General features: G+C 38.9%; 1 long non-coding RNA gene across 1 annotated transcript; it reads left to right on the forward strand.

The window, feature by feature from the left end:
* The first annotated feature begins 1,816 nt into the window (after positions 1-1,816).
* Positions 1,817-12,663, forward strand: LOC121815209. Its single transcript, XR_006054881.1, has 2 exons — positions 1,817-1,921; positions 12,467-12,663. It is a non-coding gene; the product is annotated as an uncharacterized LOC121815209 (long non-coding RNA).
* Positions 12,664-13,922: the final 1,259 nt, after the last annotated feature.

Consider the following 13,922-nt stretch of genomic DNA (forward strand, 5'->3'; position numbering starts at 1 on the left):
AGCTGGTCAACCTCTCAGGCGGACATCCATATCAGCCAACCAAACGACAAGTTCCTCCCTTTGTGCTTCAAATCCCTCCCACTCTGAGACAAGGAGCTGAAAGAGAGAGAAAAGAGTCAATTATAAAGAAGAGAGAAAAGTGAAACCCTCCTCAGAAGGTCTGACTCGCATACCTGCAGTTGACCTGTGATGGACTCCAGTTTGGCGTTCACGTCATCCCTGTGCGTGCCAGAGCCGAGTCTGCAGGGTGCCCTGGAAGAGCTGAGTTAATGTTCGACTCCTCCTGGTCAGGCTCTCCAGCTGGATGAGCGAGGTCTCCCCTCTCGCCGCTGCCTCTGAACACAGAAACACAAATTGCATCTGAAGCAGGAGGTGCTAGATTTTGTTTTGCTATTCTTTTCTAAATCCAGGCTAGATCACGTGGAGGTATTTGGAAAACTTTTTGGCCAGCGGACGACTGTTGTCTTGCAGAAAGTCAAATCAAACATATGCGATACACAATTAATTCACAAGAACACATTATAAAAAATAAGTCCAGTTCTTGCCTGATTTCAAGTGAAATCTGCATCAAAACAGGGTGACAGAAGTAAAACGAGAGCACAAAGCCTCACTTTGTACAAGCCTGCTATTACAGTTCTCCTCTATGCAGACGACTTTCCTGTTTTCAGGGCACAACTTGGATCTGCTGTACGAATCTTATGGATACACACTAAATGAAACAATAGTGTGCATGACTCCAGATTCTGATCCCTCATCCTAATATGGTCCCAACATAGCAACAGCAAGAAAGCAAATGTTGAGGCTTCTAAATACAAAGTCCATAAACCAATGGCTGACATGGGTTTTATCATAAGGGTGATAAATATACAGATTTCAGTCTGTCTCAGAGATTTGATGTTCATTTACCTGCAGATGCACTATACGTACCTGCTCCATGGTTTTTCACAACATTTTGCACATCACTATTTAATACAGGAAGTACGTGAACTAAAACAAGTCATCGCTCTTTGTGAGAGGACCATATTAATGAAACAAACCTCAATGACATCATAGGGATCCCTAAAGATGCTCCTGCTGCTTCTCTTCCTCCTCATCCTAAGCTTCCTTCTTCTTGTCCTCGCCTTCCATCCAATTGTAATTCAATCTAATTGTGTTTCTGCCCCTCCTCTTCCTCATTTTGTTGGAGCTGTGAACACAATTAATGTGAATCTGGATTAATTTGTGCAAACAAGAAAAATCTACAGCTTTTTGGTCAGAGGTGCTCTTGTGATTTAAGCCAGGAAGAGTAGATTTATGTGTTGATGCTACCTGCTTCAGCTCTGGCTGCTGAGTGATATTTACACCCTGGCTGGATTACAAATGTGCTGAACTTTGGCCCGGCGTTGATACCTCTTGTTAGTATAACGACCTCTTCTTAGCTTGTATGTATGATGTATGATGGTGGATAAATGAAATATACAAAAAAATTAACTATATTACAAAAGAACATCTACCTTGGAAACATCAAATGACCGGAGCATAACTTGTCAACTAGTCCGAAACTAAGTTATGCAGGAACAGTCAAAAACACACCTTCTCATGTTTGAAAACATTGTTTGAAAGGTTCTTTGTGGCACCAAAAAAGGTTCTTCTATGGCATCAGTCTAAAGAACCACTTTCTATTCATTTCTATATAATTCGATTAGACAATGAAGAGTTATCTAATCTAATTATTCATTCAAAACTCTTATGCATAGCTGCATTTTATACAGCTCATACAGAATTCAAAGTACAGGTTCATGTGAGTATTTAATGTACGGCTCTCAGATCTACAGGATTTCAGAGTTTCTAGAGCAGACACAGAGCTCACAACAGGCTTCAGGCGCCATTTTAGTGACTTTAACAATATATTAAATTTTAATTTCGGTCTAGCTGACATTAGGTTATGTCGTAATACAAATACTTTTCCATGCTTGCATGTCTTTAAATGTAGCCTAACGAGTGTTTTTATTTGGACTGTATATATTTACTCTACATGTTTGTATTGTTGAATCAGTGTGGTGAATGCATCAGTCTCTTTAGGCAGGTTCTCAGCTTTGCTTTGTGTTGTTGGCTCTGTGTTTAAATTGAAACACTGTAAAAATGGTACATGCGTCCTCGGTCGTACAGGGATTTGTGCCAGTGTGTGTGACTGTAGCACGAGGTTTATACTGTTAACTGGTAATTATCTTACAGTGCATTTCAGGACATGTTACAGGTGAAAAGAAAGGCAACTTGCATTTCTTTTAGAATAGTAATCTATAACACATTACAAAATACATTTTGATGTCTGCTTAAAAGACTAAGATTGATTTAAAACAATAGCCTAGAAAACAATAGATGACATCACAGAAATCTTTATACATGATTTTTGACTTTTCCAGCTGTTTGCTTGAGTTAGTTAAATTTAAATTTAAGTAAAATGTGGTGAAAATAAACTAACCTTTAGTCTGCCAACAAACATGAACTTGAGAATTAATCATTTTGAAGCTTAAAGTCGACAGACTTCAGCTCCAGAGTACCAGATTACATGCTTTTTCTTTTCTCTTTCATTGCTCTCACGTCTGCAGCTGGTTCAAAATGCGGCTGCACGACTCCTAACAGGAACTCGAAAAAGAGAGCATATAACCCCCGTGCTAGCCTCTCTGCACTGGCTGCCTGTGTCTTTTAGAGTTAATTTTAAAATTCTTATGTTTGTTTTTAAATGCCTTCACAGTCTTGCCCCGCCTTACCTCTCTGAGCTTCTTCATCCCCACATACCCTGTCGGTCTCTCAGGTCAGCTGACCAGCTGCTCCTGGAGGTACCGAGATCCAGGAGGAAGCTCAGAGGGGACAGGGCCTTCTCTATTGTGGCTCCAAAATTATGGAATAATTTGCCCATGCACGTTAGAGAGGCCCCTTCACTGTCCACTTTTAAATCACGTCTTAAAACCCACTTTTATTCCTTGGCTTTTAACCTCAGTGAGACTTAGTTTCTCTTTTAATTGAAGTAGTTATTTAATTAATGATTTCACTCTTCTTTTATTTGTTTTTTATTTATATCTCATGTAATTTTATTTTACAGTTCCAATGTACAGCACTTTGTGTCAGCTGTGGTTGTTTTAAAGTGCTTTATAAATAAAGTTGATGATGATGATGCAGCTGCCCATGAAAAGTACTGCTGTACTAACAGTATTGCTAAAGTTAGGACACACTACTTCATCATAACATCGTACCATTAACTTTGAGCCCTACTAGAGATATAGCAGTTGCAAATGATACTTGGGCAGAATGCATAAAAAGTGCTCTGGTGTGCTGCAACAAAATATGACCCAATGAAGTTGGACATTCCGCACTTTTAGCATACTACGTTTGACACACTAAACGTTAGGACACATTAAATCATTTCTGGCACAGTAAATAATATGGTAGTACAGTTAATGGAATGTGCTCTCGATTTGTCACAGCAGGAAGAGGTGATACTAATGACATTAAAATTACTGCATTCCTTTGAGCTGGGTTGCTTCCAGGTTTCTGTGTTGTAAACGCTGGCTCACTGGGACGCTTGATGGAATAATTAACAAAATTGGTTTCACCTGCGCGTTTACTGCTCTGACAAATCAAGAAGCCTGCTATGAAAGGGGTATATTTAATTTGTCAAGCTTCGTCTCTCTGCATAATAAAAAATCTGCTCCGATCTTCCTGCCAGTGGTCCCTAGGTTTTAACACAGTATTATAATCCTGCTTTGAAAGAATGACCTCAGGACCCAAAGGACTCTCAAGGATACAAAAGACAAAAGGAAAAGAAAAATCTGGTCCCAATGTAAAGCTTAACGTCATCGGTTTTGCCTTCTGGTTGATGTAGTGCTGACAGATTTTTGTTTTTCAAGAGGTGACATCTGTCAGGAGACATGATTCAGCCAGGATGCATTCCACATTCAGGTCTTTGGCATACACAGAAGTGCCGCTCTTCCACCTTCATTATTCCTGCATGAATCAGATGGAGGAACAGCTGCTCGGGTGACTCCAAGAGAATTTAAAACAGAAATACTTTGGCAGGAAACAGCGAGACATACTGCGCTGATGACCTGTGATTTTGTTTCATGCCTGCCTGATACAGTTAAAATGTTTTGACTCAACAAATCAGGTCCTTCATGTGCGTGTATGTCTTTAAGTGTAACAAATAAAGGGGACTGTGCTTCATGTATTCACTTCTGATTTTCAAACATAGTTTTTAACAGTACATCGAGTCTTCCAAATGTTCTTTTTAAGGATGTAAAAATTAAATCATCTGAACCGACAAGAACACCAGGTCTCATATAAGGAAGCTCCTCAACCTCATCTAATTTTTGCAGGAGAAGTTGGCTTAAGAGTGCTGAAAGAGCTGCACTTCAAACTAACTACTGCTGGCAACAAAAATTGAGTTACTAATGCTCTCGCACATCGCAGTCGTGACTCACACACATCTCCCTTACTTGGCAGAATTGGGGTAGATGACACACACCTGGGCTTGTTGGCAGGCATTTACCGTCACCATTTATTTTCCTATGAAGTGGTGAGCTGCTTCAAAGCACTGCTTGGAAAAGCCTAAAAGGATCAGGTTAGAATTGCCTGTTAAAACCACTATTTGTCACTATAGTGTATACTGAAAGCACATGAAACTCTGTTAATCATCAAACTGTTGCTTTAAATAGCCTGGGACTTACAGAAAACACACACACACTCACCTGGGCCAGAATTGGGAGTGTTGAAGACAAATGAGAGGAAAGTTGGCGTTGTGAGCGCATAAAGACAAAAAGCCTAAGAAGGTAATTAATGCATCTATTCTGGTTCCTATGTAGCAACATGAAATATGTTGTGTGCAGGGGGGGGACTGTGAAATAGGCTTCACTGTATTCATGCTTTATGTTCACTGATTAATAACTACACTTTTTCACCACTGACCTCGCACATTTTTCTGTCATTACTCACTAATGACACATGTAAATATTGCTTAGTGGAAAGCACAGAGTCCAGTATGAAGAGTATAAATCTGATAGAGCTTGGTCTATATTAATAATATTAATATTATATAGATTATCCCAATAGGATAATTTGGGTAGTGTGAACGGTGTTGGATTTGTTGTGGGTTTAAGTGGAACTGAATAAAGATTAGGTGAGATCAGTGTTGGCATGTTAGTAATTCAAAAAAAGTATCAAAGCACAAATGAGGTCGAGGACACACACATTCGTGTCTCCATAACTTCAGAAGAAATTTTCTCGACCTCCATTTATTTCCCACTTATAACTCTTGCTATAACTGCTTGCCACATTTGCTTTGTGTTCCAGTAAGGAAGGCAGGTCCTCGTGACCGTGTGCACAACAGCAGTTACACACAAACACAAACATCAACAACTCTGTATGTAACAAAGTACAGCTGGAATTCACTTGTTTTCTTGCTGCCCAATCTCAATGTACAGTTCTCTTCCTGTAACAGACGATGCCTCATCCGCTTGTCTGAAGAATAAAGCCTGTCTAAGTACCCTTTAGGTTGTATAAACCTTCTTCTCCCCTCTTCACTTTGGTAGACAGTGAGTCTTTGTTATTGCCCTTCATCCGTCTGTGTCACTGCAGACAGATGATGACAACAATGCCATCAGCCCCTAAACCCACAGCAATAATTACACCTCTAACACAGAGCCGACCCGCCTCTTGTCAGTCAGGGCCACGATAAACCGTGACAGTGACTGCAGCGAAACACCTGCATGAATGACTCGGAGGTGAAGAAAGACTAATGTGGCAGTGAAGTGTGGCGCCACGCCGCGGGCACACTCATGGCCTTGTAATCTGAAGGAAATGGGCGGCAGGATGACTTCCTGAAATGTCAGCTTTGTGGTTTTATATTCTTGTACTCAGTGTTTTCTCCTCTCCTGTCCTCTTGGGTCAAACAATGTAAAAAACAAACAAAACAATGAATGCTGCAACATAGCATTCAAAAGGCACTCTTTATAGCATTCAAAGAAGGCTGTAAACTTCTTTGAATGCTATACATACAAATGTAAAATTTCTTTTATGGAATGAACTCTTTCAGGTTTCCTAGAATGTTCCAAGAATAACAGTAAACCATCATACATCAATTTATAGGAGAATAAATAAATAATAAACCTTCACTAAATCAGTGTAATGTTATAAAAGAATGGTAATAATTGTATTTATTTATTAAATTTATTATTATTATTTTTTTTACAAATATCATTTAAAAGTTGGAAAGGTAGAAAGTCGAACTTGTTTTTTTTCCATTGTAGTTTTGACTGACACCATTAGTCCATGTATTCATTTATCTATTGTATTAGGAACAGAATATGGGGTTTGTTTTCTTAGCTTTTGCCAATGGTTGTGTCATTATAATACCATATTTACCTCCTTATTCTTTTGTAAATTTGCTTAAGTCACCAAGGTGATCAGACATAAGGTATTGTTCTTGGTGCAAGCTAGGAATGTCAGACACCCTAAAACTCAATAAAAGAGCTCCATCTTACTTTGCAGCTCACAGTTATTTCTTTCTTCCATGCCTTTTATGATTCATATGTTCCCATAAATGGGTCCACATCACCCACTGACACGGGTGTAATAGTTAACATGCCTAATATGATGCCACTAGACGTCCCCTCATGTTAAATTCAGTGTACAATTTATTGCTTGCCCGCTCCAGGCTCCACACTCAACACTGACTAAAGCACAGAGGATGGGAGGCACAATGCTTTGCTGTGTGACACTAATGCATGCATTAATACGCATGGACATGCAGATACACACAGCCAAGCATATTGTAAATATGACTCAGAGGGATGGATGTCAGTATAATGAAAAGATCAACACCAAGATACTTAGTGGGGAAAACAGACAAATTACTAAAATGCTTTTACTTCTCATTGCATCAAAAGAAGAGGATTCGGGAAAACCTGTGACTAACTTGAAATACTATACTTTTGAGCTTCAAAAACACGTGAATTCAGATCGCCACTAAAACCTGCCGAGTAAGTCCTGCTACATTATCAGATTCCCCGCTGCCTGTCTGCATGCTCCAAAATCTGTTCCAAATATGCTAATATTTTTAATGTGCTCATATTTTCCATCCTGCGAATTTAGGTCAGCATTCAAATACAATGTTGTCAATCCAGCTCAGTGCAGCTGCTATAAAACTTATCACCTTGCACCTTTTGCAGACTCAAGCCTACACTGGGTGAGTATTAGACACTTTTAGAAGCAGTGGTTACTTACTGACCCAAGTAGAGCTACATATTTACAGTGGCCCTGAGAGGTCAAATGCACTGCAAAGTAAAAAACAAACAAACAAACAAAACCCACACACCCACAAATAGGAAAAATGCTGCAAAAGCTTCCAAAAAACCCCAAAACTAAAACCCCAAAAGTGTTTTTGGGTGCTAACTGGACTGGACAGTTGTGTACGCAATAAGCTAACTGTAAATAGCTAAAAAATAGACATGTATCTACAGTATTATAAGAATCATGTAATCAAAACACACATTACCTGCATCTTTTTCCTTCCTCACAATACAGACGATTCCTCCGCTTCTTTTTGGCGTGTCTCAGTGCGAGGCAAAGCATGTAAGAGACACACTTTGCCTCTCCACATATGCTTAAGATAATGCATTTAATATATTAATATAAAGTCAGCAGTGACCAAGAAAGGTATGAAGTGGCAGCATCCTTCTATGCTAGAAACCTTTTAAACTATATCAAGCTAGGTGGCTAATATGTACTTACATGTAAATGTGTTAGAAAAGTCTATTTAAACACTGTCCTGTAATTATTTTCACGTTGGCTTGAAATGAAATATCTACCTCTGCTGGTACTGCAGTTTGCTGCAACTTAAATATGCATGTCCATTTCACGCTTATATAGACAAAGCGTGACATCCACACGGTGGACTGGCATGTCTATTACACGCTTTGCTGTGATACTGGATTTGGTCGCCTTTCCAACTGTTCTGTAATTACCTTCAGTTTTCTTTCTTTTTTTTTTTGCTTAGACTGTGTTTTATTCAGCTTTCATTATGTTTTATTCACCTTTTCTTTTGTTCGCTGGTGTATTCTTAAGTTTCAGTGCGTTTGACCTCCCAGGGCCACCGTACATATTTCTTTTTTGCAGACACAAGTGACTGTGATTTATTTGAACAGATTTTCTTATTTGATGTGAGCTCTTACTGGATTTTATAGATGGTTCTTCGTCTGTGCGTTATTGAGCTCCAAAGTTTTGCCTTAACGTTCAATGACACACTGTCGTCCTAATAACCACGGGATTCTTGATGTACTCAGATGTTGAATTTGCACAAAGTAGGGAACGTCAATACCAGCGCTCTGTCATTTCTGGATTAATGAAACCAAGCGTGGAGAATCAGCTGGAATTCTTGCATTAGTTAATTCATTATGTATTTGCCTTCATTTTCTTCCAGAGCCTTCACTGTCTGTTAGTCTGAGGATAAACACGAGCCAGTCACATCAGGCCCACACCCTCCCTGTTTATACTGACAATGATGACTTGCCCCTAGCTCTGGCCCCGCCACGGCCATCCACACATGGAACTCATTCTATCTGTGCACAACACCACGAAAGGCTGCCGGATCGCTCCAGCAGCATCATCCTGTAAAACAATCTGTTACTATGGCAACAGGTGCTGTTGGAGACATCCACAATTTAACAAAGAGCAGGAGTTTAAGTGACCAGTCACAGAAAGTTGAGTTTATGGGCAAAGCAGAGCTTTAGGGAATCACAGTAAGGATGACATCAGTGTCCGCACATGCACATGATCTAGAAATAGAGTCACTGTGTTTGTCTTGGCCCGCCTCTCTGCAGTTACTAAGGCTGTGTCAAAATGTGATATGTTGCAGATATCATCTTGCACATGCCAAGAAAACTGTTTAAAAAAAGATTTAATGAGCTTAAGGTATTAATGCGTGTTAAAACTCAATCGGAGCATTCCTGTCAAACTAGTGCTGCAAGATCGCTGAAATGGATTAGTTTGTTTACAAAGGCAACAACTATCAGAGGCGAGAAAAAAAAGAATAGCCTTTGAAAAGCCCTGCGTGGGTGCAACCATACACTCAGAAAAATAAAGGTGCCAACTGGAACCAAAAGTGGTTCTTTAGACTGATGCCATAGAAGAACCTTTTTTGGTGCCACAAAGAACCTTTCAAACAATGGTTCTTTGAAGAACCATTTCTTTCAGTGGTTCATTGAAGAACCTTTAAAGGTGCCCCAAAGAACCATCAAGAAATGGTTCTTTGGGGCACCTTTAATGGTTTTTCAAAGAACCTTTTTAAAAATGGTTCTTTAAAGAACCATTTTAAAAGTGTTAAAAACCATTTAGCCTTTGAGTGGTTCTTTAAAAAACACATTTTAAATCTTTCAAAATAAAATGCATCATAAATTGAATTTGAGTAGGGTAAAATAAATACGAGCACAGCATAGACATATATTAATGGTTTATTGTCATTTTAGTTCAAAGAAAGGTTCCCTCAGAAACTACACTAAAAGACAATAGTTTAAAAGTAAAATGCTACTAAAAATATGTTGAACTATACCTCAGATACAACAATATAGCATTACTGTTAACAGGTTAAGACAGTAGTGATGTTAAATCGGAGTCTAGAATAGTCTACTATTATAACCCTAGAAAATGTCCACCTTATCAGCGTATGTTAAAGTCAGCTCATATAGGTCAACATTGGATAATTAATATGATCATGGACTCAGCATTCGTATCTTGTATATATACGTCAATATTCTAACATGACCATTTTACCTCCCTATTCCATTTACAATACTCGCCTTATCCATGTCATACAAATATATGTCAATGAGATCAACAACCAATTACCATGTTATCAGTGTTATATAGTTTTGTTCTATTACACTTTTACATTCAGCAATGCTTGAGTTAATCCACATTAGTTACAATAGCTGGAATAGTTTCAGTGGAACAGATCCAACGTACCTAATCAAACATTTGTCTATCAGTACGATCTCTATTGTGTTCAGTAAATATACACTTTGCAACAACCTATTTTAGACAGATGCTAAAAGAAAATAGAACTAGCATATACTTGTAATGACTTTCATGATTTTATCATGGTCCTTTAGAGTCCAAAGGTAACTCTCAGGATAAGTCTCTACGTTGTTTCCATACTAGAACCTTTAGTTATCAACTGTAGTAGGCCCGAGCTCTCTCAGTTTTTCAGGATGTTTTCACTGGGTTTCCGTCAGTGGTCAACTACTCAGCGTGACATCAGTATCCACACGCAAGTCCTCTTTAGTCAACCCGTCACTATGAGATCATGACTGTTTACAGGGATCCCGAAAAGTAATATAGAAGAGGATGATGGATTAAGTTTTCGAAACTCCTCTTCCTCGAGGTCTGGAAATCCTCGCATACACGCGTGATCTGTGATGTGACTCCAGTTATGGGTACGTCATCCCGCTCTCGTGCTCAGCACCGAGTACTGTTTAGTGACCCTAAGAACAATCACTGCAGCATTGAATGTTCGATCTCCTGGTCAGCTCTCAGTACTGGATGAAGCCTGGGTCTCCCCTCTCGTCCGTATCTGTTCCTCCAATAGCAAAATCTGGACATGGTACTTATACAGCACAAATTGCATCTGAAGCAGGAGGTGCAGATTTTGTTTTGCTATTCTTTTCTAAATCCAGGCTAGATCACGTGGAGGTATTTGGAAAACTTTTTTGGCCAGGGACGACTGTTGTCTTGCAGAAAGTCAAATCAAACATATGCGATACACAATTAATTCACAAGAACACATTATAAAAAATAAGTCCAGTTCTTGCCTGATTTCAAGTGAAATCTGCATCAAAACAGGGTGACAGAAGTAAAACGAGAGCACAAAGCCTCACTTTGTACAAGCCTGCTATTACAGTTCTCCTCTATGCAGACGACTTTCCTGTTTTCAAGGCACAACTTGGATCTGCTGTACGAATCTTATGGATACACACTAAATGAAACAATAGTGTGCATGACTCCAGATTCTGATCCCTCATCCTAATATGGTCCCAACATAGCAACAGCAATAAAGCAAATGTTGAGGCTTCAAAATACAAAGTCCATAAACCAATGGCTGACATGGGTTTTATCATAAGGGTGATAAATATACAGATTTCAGTCTGTCTTAGAGATTTGATGTTCATTTACCTGCAGATGCACTATACGTACCTGCTCCATGGTTTTTCACAACATTTTGCACATCACTATTTAATACAGGAAGTAGGTGAACTAAAACAAGTCATCTTTCTTTGTGAGAGGACCATATTAATGAAACAAACCTCAATGACATCATAGGGATCCCTAAAGATGCTCCTGCTGCTTCTCTTCCTCCTCATCCTAAGCTTCCTTCTTCTTGTCCTCGCCTTCCATCCAATTGTAATTCAACCTAATTGTGTTTCTCCCCCTCCTCTTCCTCATTTTGTTGGAGCTGTGAACACAATTAATGTGAATCTGGATTAATTTGTGCAAACAAGAAAAATCTACAGCTTTTTGGTCAGAGGTGCTCTTGTGATTTAAGCCGGGTAGAGTAGATTTATGTGTTGATGCTACCTGCTTCAGCTCTGGCTGCTGAGTGATATTTACACCCTGGCTGGATTACAATTAACCATTCTAATTGCCAGCTTACCTGTGTAACGCCCTACTGAACTTTGGCCCAGCGTTGATACCTCTTGTTAGTATAACGACCTCTTCTTAGCTTGTATGTATGATGTATGATGGTGGATAAATGAAATATACAAAAAAATTAACTATAAAAATATTGAAACAAAATGAGACATAATGTACTAGTGAAACTTTGAGGCGTAAGCACTCTATGTCACATCATCATCTATAGCTTGTGGCAAAGCATTCACCATGAGTGCGCGGGTTACCCGCATTCAACTGCATGGTATGAACCTTGTATCCCTAAACTACAGACTGTGAGAAAATTTCACCCAAACGAAAAAAACTAAGTGCTTTTTGAGTTAAGCCCAAAGTCGACCCCCAGCTGTATCTTTTAGGTTTCCCAATAAAGATAGCCTATTCTTCATCCATTACTTCTCTTTTAATAAAGGAATTCATTTTTCAAAAGAACATCACTTCATTCGGTAACTTGAATACGAAGTTTGCTTGTGAACATCAAAGACACATCTTCTGGCATCGTCTAAACACTTCTATTCATTTCTATATAATTCGATTAGACAATAAAGAGTTATCTAATCTAATTATTCATTCAAAACTACTTATGCATAGCTGCTATTTTATACAGCTCATACAGAATTCAAAGTACAGGTTCATGTGAGTATTTAATGTACGGCTCAGATCTACAGGATTTCAGAGTTTCTAGAGCAGACACAGAGCTCACAACAGGCTTCAGGCGCCATTTTAGTGACTTTAACAATATATTAAATTTTAATTTCGGTCTAGCTGACATTAGGTTATGTACGCAGCACGCAATTGAACCACATATTTTAGAAGCCAAAGGTTCAAATTAGCTGGGAGCAGCTTCACTTAATTATAACAGTGGTTTTGTTAGGAAAACAGTTTCTGTATACCGGATACTAAATTGCGCTGACGCTCAACGGCTAACGTATCTAGCTAATCGCTACTGTTAGCACAACATCAACAGCAAGCTACAATGACGAGTAACAAAAACAAAACAGTAATAAGGTTTTAATGAAAATGTTTTACCTTTTCTAACAGTCCCAGAATCCACAGCTTCAAAGTCCAGCAGGTACTGAAGACTGTTATCCGTTTCGCTGTCACCGTCCGTGAGTTTTTTTCCCCGAAAGGTCAAGGCCCGCCGCTCGCGCACTCTGTCTGCGCATGCGCATCCCAACGACTGACCCCCTCCGTCCGCTCCCGGGAGGTTATAGTATGACGTGTTCTGACGTCACTCTCTCTCTCCCTGTCATTTATTTGGCTCGAAACACATATTAACAAATTGCTCAGTGATGAACAACTACTCAGATCATTTACCTAAGCTGTGCTTTGTCAAAACGAAGTGTGTGTTCATTACACTGACATTCTGTTCTGCAATTGTTATTTACTTGTATTTATAATTTGACTTTACATACTGCTGGGTGGTTTGTAAAGTTTACAATAACTAGTATTATCATTATGCTATTTTCAAAATAATATCTAAAGTATCTGAAAATAAATAAATAGATGAATTAACATCATCACAGACAGTACGGGCAACAATGCGCATCTCAAGTGCAGGATAGATATTATTAATTTTATATATCCATTAGTATGTTATAAATAAAGACAGTTTAATGTGTTGTTTAGTTAACAATATTCAAATTGGAGGGGGTGCTTATAGTGCAGATAAGTCTAAGTCATGTCTCTATCCAGTAAGTGTTTAGTGATGATTGATACGTAAATAAATATATTATTTATCTCCCTTCATACTGTTACTGTTTATATTACTTATATTAACTGTTGCTGATGTTCACACGGTTAGTTAAACCCAATTCTAATTGTTGTGTGGTTGGACGTGCGGCTTGTGTGTGGCTTGTGTGGGGGGGGCGGTCCTAGTGGTCTTTCAGGCTATTGGCCTCTCCACCCCGTGCCCTAGTATCGAATTCTTTAAGCAAATATTTCTAGCTTTTATATTGAATATTCAGTTTCCTACCATCTTCTCTTAAAGGGTAATTGCCAGGTATCCCGTCCTCTCCCTTCGCACACACATGCACACAAAGAAAACACACAGTATAATTCACAGCCTCATTATAGTGAATAAATATTTATGCCATTTACACCATCAAACTTAGATTGCTAAGGATGAAGAACCTTTTGTTCTTTAAAGAACCATTTGTAATAGCTGAAGAACCATCCACAAAATAAAAAGGTTCTTTGACGTATGATGGTTCTTTAAAGAACCATGAAGC

The sequence above is a fragment of the Haplochromis burtoni genome, unplaced genomic scaffold (assembly GCF_018398535.1).
Source record: "Haplochromis burtoni strain Fernald_Lab_line unplaced genomic scaffold, NCSU_Asbu1 Contig_154, whole genome shotgun sequence".
NCBI lineage: Eukaryota > Metazoa > Chordata > Actinopteri > Cichliformes > Cichlidae > Haplochromis > Haplochromis burtoni.